General features: G+C 43.2%; 1 protein-coding gene across 2 annotated transcripts in view; it reads left to right on the forward strand.

Annotated features, from left to right (window-relative positions):
- Positions 1–7,791, forward strand: part of LOC140464045 (zinc transporter ZIP11-like) — a 765,315-nt gene that overhangs the window by 13,366 nt on the left and 744,158 nt on the right. The window lies entirely within an intron of this gene.

Below are 7,791 nucleotides of genomic sequence, written 5' to 3' on the forward strand. Positions count from 1 at the left end.
TTCCACATGCCTTAACATCCTTGCCTTGTAAAAATCTATCAATTTGGATTTAAAATTCATGATTGCATTAGCATTGATTGCTTTTTGTCAGAGACAGTTCCACATGTCCTCTGGCTTGGCTCACACCTTTGTGGTTCCACTCTTTGTGTTAGACTCAACAGCAAAAAAAACTATTCTTGATTCACCCTCACTATTCAATTCTCTTTGCAATCCTGAAAACTTTAATCAGATCATTGTATTGGCTTGTATTGAATTTATTGTCACGTGTACCGAGGCACAGTGAAAAGCTTTGTCTTGCGAGCAATACAGGCAGATCACAGAGTTAAGTAGCATAGGTAGTAAATAATAGGTAAACAGCGGCAAAAACAAAAACACAGGTACAGGTGAATGTTAAGAGTTTGAGAGTCCATTCAGTATTCTAGCAACAGTAGGATAGAAACTGTTGCGAAACCGGCTGGTACGTATGTTCAGGCTTCTGTACTTTTTCCCTGATGGTAGAGTTGTAGAAAAATATTGACAGGGTGGGGATGGATCTTTGAGAATGCTGGTGGCCTTTCTTTGACAGTGTACAGAGGCACAGTGAAAAGCATTGTCTTGTGAGCAATACAGGCAGATCATGTGGTTAAATAGCATAGATAAATAATTAATAGGTAAACAGCAGCAAAAACCAAAACACAGGTAGAGGTGAATGTTAAGAGTTTGTGAGTTCATTCAGTATCCTAACAACAGTAGGGTAGAATCTGTTTCAAAACTGGCTGGTGCATGTGTTCAGGTTTTTGTACCTTCTCCCCGATGGTAGAGGTTGTAGAAAAACATTGCCAGGGTTGGATGGATCTTTGAGAATGCTGGCAGCCTTTCCTTGATAGCGGGCCTGGTAGATGGATTCTGTAAATGGGAGGTTGGCCTTTGTGATTGTCCGGGCCGAGTTCACCACTCTCTGTAAACGTCTCCGGTCTTGAATGTACAGTTGCCATACCAGGTAGTGAAACATCCAGACAGAATGCTCTCGATGGCGCATCTATACCTTCAACATTTCAGGAATTATGAAGCTCGTTATGTAATTTCTTCTCATCCTCCAACATTGGAGCCCTGGCATAATTTGTTGAATCTAATATAATTTGGGGAACCTTCCAAAGTCAATAAATCTGTTCTAAACTGTGGTGTAAAGGTGAAGCACAGTATTCCAGATATGATTAAATCAATGCATTGGAGAGCTGTAATAGAATTTCTTTCCTTTTGTACTGTAGCACTCTGGTTATACAGGCTAACATACCATCAGCTTTTATGGTTTTTCTTCTCATGTTTGATTACTTCATTTTAGTCAAAAAGTGTGGTGCTGGAAAAGCCGGAAGATGAAGGGCTTATGCCCAAAACACCGATTCTCCTGCTCCTCGGACACTGCCTGACCTGCTGTACTGTTCTAGCACCATACTTCTCGACTCTGATCTCCAGCATCTACAGTCCTCACTTGCTCCTATTACATTTCAATCATGTGTACACATGGGCCCGGAGATCATTTTGACCCTCTACTGCTCTTAACTTTTCGCCATTTAACAAATACTCAGGTTTATCTTTTCTTTGGTCTAAAATGAAATACCTCATAGTTACTGACATTCTACTTTAAATATGTTCAACAGTTTAAGATAAAAATGGGGGGGAATGGTGCATATATATTAATCTAGGCATTTATAAACACTACGTGTGTGTCATTTTATCCTGACTTATCCCAGGCAGCACAATTATATGTGGTTAATAAATGTATAGCTTGCAGCAAGATCAGGAAAATTAACATTAATAGCATATTTCAGAACTGAAATATTACAGTCCAGTCATGTAATCTGGTGAACCTGAATTTTGCAAACCAATCCATTGACCTGACATTCCCTCTGACTCAGCAAACTGAAATTCAAGTACATTAAGCTTGGAGATGGCATATCTCCTGCCTCCTGTCCTCTGGATCAGAATTTTACCAAGCAAAGATGGTATCAGTGCATGAGAACGATTAATGCTCTGATTCGCTTGCTAACTTCCCCATCTTGCAAAAGCATTAATACAGAATTAATCAAATCACACCTTTCTTGCTTCAGCGTAGAATTTAATCATTTTCAGAAAAGATATATCACTGCTTGTTTTTTTTGAATGTCTGAGCCATTGTGTAGAAAGCTGTAAGTTACAATGCTGAAGAGTGGTACTTCATAGGATTTTAGTCATGTTATATTGTCACATTCAAAAGCCCTTACTATGTGAATGCCATTCTGTACGTGGACATGAGATTACTAATACTGCTTTTGTGTCTTTCCTGTCATATCTGGTTCTGTTTGCCTGTGCAAAAACTATGCATTACGTATGTTAAATATCCTTAAATATGATCTGTATTCTCACAAACAATACTGCACATGGTGGATCCAAGAAACATTAGGCTGAATCTTAGATTTTCTTTTGACAAAGTTTGAGTTGCATCACATTTTTTGGAGGGATTTCCAACATGGGGCTGAGTGTATTTTCTCACCTTAACTTACCAAACTTGTCATATGAACGACTGACCCTGACCCCGACCCCACAGTGTGCTTCCCATCTAATTCTGGCCCCATCTTACCACTCACCATTCTCACAAAATTCAGCACACAGTGGATATCCAGTGAAAGACATGCATTTCTTGCACCCAAAATTATTTATCACTTATTAAAATAAATGGCACTGCATTCACCTTGTGTCATTTCTCCATGTAGTTCCCAGTGTTCTTGTTGAATTGAATTTATTGTCACGTGTATGGAGGCACAGTGAAAAGCATTGTCTTGCGAGCAAAACAGGCAGATCATGTGGTTAAATAGCATAGATAAATAAATAATAGGTAAACAGCGGCAAAAACCAAAACACAGGTACAGGTGAATGTTAAGAGTTTGTGAGTCTATTCAGTATTCCAACAACAGTGGGGTAGAAACTGTTTCAAAACCGACTGGTGCATGTGTTCAGGCTTCTGTACCCTCTCCCTGATGGTAGAGGTTGTAGAAAAACATTGGCAGGGTGGCATGGATCTTTGAGAATGCTGGCGGCCTTTCCTTGACAGCGGGCCTGGTAGATGGATTCTATAGATGGGAGGTTGGTCTTTGTAATTGTCCGGACTGAGATCACCACTTTCTGTAACCGTCTCTGATCTTGAATGGTACTGTTGCTATACCAGGTAGTGATATATCCAGACAGAATTCTGTCGATGGTGCACCTATAAAAGTTGGCAAGGGTATTCACCATCATGCCAAATTTCCTCAGCTGCCTGAGGAAGAAGCGACGTTGTTTGGCCTTTGTAACCAGTGCATCCACAAAGCTTCAAGATGACGGTGATATTCCAGGGGTGGATGTTGGTGCTGCATCATCTGGAAACAAGAGGAATGAGGTGTATACAAGGCAGTGTGTGCCACTCACACTTTGGGCCGCTTCCTATGACATTCCTATTGTGGTTTCTATGTCCAAAGGTGTTGATGTGAATGACTTCATTAGCAATGTCAGTGGGCAGGGAGGTGCAACACAAACAAGGGGGCAATATTAAGATGGCTAAGTATTGGGACCCCATCCAGTCTGTGTCCTGTACAGTACACGGGCCAACGTGCAATGTTTTTTCTTTAAAACCCCAACATCAGTGAATCCTGCAGTCCCCTCCCTTGCACTTAGCCCACCCACTCTGAACGTGATTGCTGATATTGTCTGCCCCGGTGTGCTCTTCTGATTTTCAGCACTATGGAAGGTGACAGTGAGCATTCCTCTGCCTCAACGCATCGCTGAGCCCCCCTAACATCCATATCCACTTCACAATATCTCTCCCTGGTAACCCCAGAGGCCTTGCGCCTCCCTAGGTACCTACTCAAGGTGTCTACATGAAGCTGAAGCCAATTCACCATTCATTGCTCTCCATCACTCAACCCCTGGCATATGGGTGATCATGCCATATTGACACTCCACCTTGAACCTCCCCCAAAGCTGAGGTGTTCCTGACTGTGGATGACTCTCCCCTTCATAGTTCCTTTGGACAGATCTGCCACTGGTCATGGCCCACCTCTTAGATCACCTTGAGTGATCTAACCTGGACCCTGACTGTTGGCTGCACATTTACCCGTCCTACATTAGCCTGAACACCACCCCAATATGGAACCTGAGAACTGGTATAGCTGGCTGATGTTTTTATACTGTGCCTGGACTCCGTGACTGACAGGTACTTCCTCGAGTGTCGAAAGTCGAGTATAAATGAGGCATGTTAGGCTGTTAACAAGGCATTTCACAAGCAACAATCCTTTTAAATGGTAGTCACCACTGCCTAGTGAGAAACTTGACAGATGGCTTGTGAAAAGCATAAAAGATGCCACCAACTGCTCCTGACATTGATAGGCCTCCCACACAATTCTGTCACAAATCTGGTCATAACCAATGTCGTTCAAACCTCTGTAAGATTCCGTCTATCATTTTCACTTTTTGTAAAATGCAGCCTGCCATCACTTGGTATATTGGCCTTAACAAAGTTAAAAAATCACACATCACCTGGTTATAGTCCGACAGGTTTATTTGGAAGCACTATTTTTGGAGCACTGCTATTTCATCAGGTGGAGCAGCATGTCGAAAGCTACTGCTTCCAAATAAACCTGTCGGACTATAACCAGGTGATGTGTGATTTTTAACTTTGTCCACCCCAGTCCAACACCGGCTCCTCCAAACAAAGTTAAAAATCACACAACACCAGGTTATAGTCCAACAGGTTTAATTGGAAACACACTAGCTTTTGGAGCGCCGCGCATTCATCAGGTGGTTGTGAAGGACACAGTTGTAAGGCACAGAATTTATAGCAAAAATTTACAGTTAAACCTGCTGGACTATAACCTGGTGTTGTGTGATTTTTAACTTTGTACACCCCAGTCCAACACTGGCTTCTCCAAATCATGTCCTCCAAACAAGTTAGTACTGTAATACTCATGTTGGCCACTAGATGGGGAGCTTCGCTATCTTGGGCTGATCTTAACCTAAAGGGAGGTGGGGAGATAAAATCTCGGAAATTGCAAGGTTTGTTGTGAATTTATCTTCCATGAGTCAGTCGTGACACTACAATAGCTAAGAACCTTGGATACAACAGCTGAATTCCAGAGGTGAATTGATAGTGATAGCCCTTGATATCAAGGGTGCATTTGACAAAGTTTGGTGTCAAGGACCCTAGCAAAACTGGAATCAATGGGTATCAGGGATCAAACTCTCTGCTGGCTGAAGTCTTACCTGATACATAGGATGATGGTTATGGTGGTTGGCTGTCAGTCATCCCAGCTCCAGGACATCTCTGCAGGAGTTCCTCAGAGTAGTGTCCTCAGCCCAATTATCTGCAGCTGCTTCATCAATGACCTTCCTGCCATCATAAGGTCAGAATGAGGATGTTCACCAATGATTGCAAAATGTTCAGTCCCATTTGTGACTCCCCAGACACTGAAACAGTCCATGTTCAAATGCAACAATATCTGGACAATACCAGGCTTGGGCTGACAAGTGACAAGGAACATTCACGCTACACAAATGCCAGGTAATGACCATCTTCAATAAGAGACAATCTAAGCACTGACCCTTGGCATTCAATGGTGTTTCCATCAGTGAATCACCGCTATCACATCCTGGAGATCACCAGAAGCTCAACTGGATTCACTACATAAACACAATGGCTATAAGAGCAGGTCAGAGGCTAGGAATACTGCAGCACATAACACACATCCTGACTCCGCAAAGCCTGTCCACCAGCTACAAGGTGCAAGTCGGGAGTGTGATGGAATACTCCCCACTTGTCTGGATGGGTACAGCTCCAACAACACTCAAGAAGCTTGACACTATCCATGACAAAGCAGCCACTTGTTTGACACCATATCTACAAGCATTCATTCCATGCACCACCAATGCTCAGCAGCAGCAGTGTGCACTATCCGCAGGATGCACTGCAGGAAGTCACCAAAGATACTTAGACAGCACCTTCCAAAGCCATGGCCACTTCCATCTAGAAGAACCAGGGCAGCAATTACATGGGAACACCACCATCTGCAAGTTCCCCTCCAAGCCACTCACCATCCTGACTTGGAAATGTATCGCTATTCCTTCACTGTCATTGGGCCAAAATCCTGAAACTCTCTCCCAAAGGGCATTGTGAGTCTACCTGCAGCACATGGTCTGCAACAGTTCAAGAAGGAAGCTCACCACCACCTTCTCAAGGGCAACTAGGAACAGGCAATAAGTGTTGGCCCAGCCAGCGACACCCACATCTGTGAGTGAATATAAAAAAACTATTTCTTCACGCCTTCTTGCACTTTCCTGACTGAAGGTCACAGTACCATGATGAGCAATGGAATGGAAGGCAGCTACAGATACTTGTCTCAGACAATTCAGAACATGGTACAGTGCTGCCTGCTGCCTCAGAGCTCCGGGGATCTGGGTTCAAGTTCTGCCTTGGGTAACTATCTGTGTCCAGATTACAGTAGTGCTGGAAAAGCACAGCAAGTCAGGCAGCATCTGAGGAGCAGGAAAATCAATGTTTAGGGCAAAGTTCCTTCATCAGGACCTTTTGCACATTCTCCCTGTGTCTGCGTGGGTTTCCTCTGGGTGCTCTGGATTTCCCCCTACAGTCCAAAGATATACAGGTGAGGTGGATTGACCATATTAACTTGCCCTGTATTGTCCAGGGATGTGAAGGCTAGGTGAGTTAGCCTTGGTCAATTCAGGATTACAGGGATAGGGGTAGAGAACTGGATAGGATGCCCTTCAGAGGGTTGGTACTTGATGAGGGTGAATGGCCTCTTTCTACACTGTAGGCTCAGTGGTTAGCACTGCTGCCTCACATGCCAGGTTCAATTCGAGCACTGGATGTTTATCTGTGTGGAGTTCGCATGTCCTCCCTGTGTTTGCTCTGGTTTCCTCCAGGGATGTGCAGGCTAGGTGGATTAGATATGGGAAATGTGGGGTTACAGGGATAGGGTGGGGGTCTGTAACTGGGTCTGGTTGCGATACTCTTCAGAGGGTCAGCGTGGACTTGATGCCTTGAATGTCTTCCTCCTGCACTGTAGGGATCGTATGATTGAATGTGGGCAATAGTATTAAATATAAGATAACAGATCAAAGAGAAACAAAAGCTTTTCATTAAGTAATATCCAGTATTAACCATTCTCTGTAATTGGTTAGAAATGCGGGACATTATAAGATGGTTATGTTTTAAACTCTCACTTTTAATTCTGAGTAAAGATGGATATGTGACTTCATATGAGGTCTGTCCAGTGACAAGCCCCATGTGTGTGGATTTTTTTGGTGATGGGACTCAGGAAAAATTGAAAGAAAATAAGGTGCAAGTTTTAAGATAAGAAAACTGCAGCTGTTCTTACTGCTTACAGATTCACCAACTCTCCGGGATAATCACCAAGACAGAAACTGGGGAAGAAAGCCCACAGCAAGTGTTATTCTACTGGGCAGAAAAAACTGCATTTGCTTAAGGGAAGGTTGAAATCCATGTTTGAGGAAACAAAGAGTGGGAAGAATTAAAGCCCATGGAACAGAAGATTTCTTGTATAGGGAAGTCATCCACTTACACTAAAGGATTGAGTGAAAGATTCTGTTTGAAAGTGCACTGGAAGATTCACTTTGAAGGAGGAGAGGTGAGAGATCCTATTAGAGTTGGTTGAGCTTTGGACCTTAATCAAGGCAAGAATCCTGTGGTGACGGCAGCAAAATATACACATGGTGTAAGGTTTTCGGTAGTGTTAGGAAATTACTAGGGAATATTTTTCTGTCATT

Source organism: Chiloscyllium punctatum, chromosome 39, assembly GCF_047496795.1.
Source record: "Chiloscyllium punctatum isolate Juve2018m chromosome 39, sChiPun1.3, whole genome shotgun sequence".
Taxonomy (NCBI): Eukaryota; Metazoa; Chordata; class Chondrichthyes; order Orectolobiformes; family Hemiscylliidae; genus Chiloscyllium; species Chiloscyllium punctatum.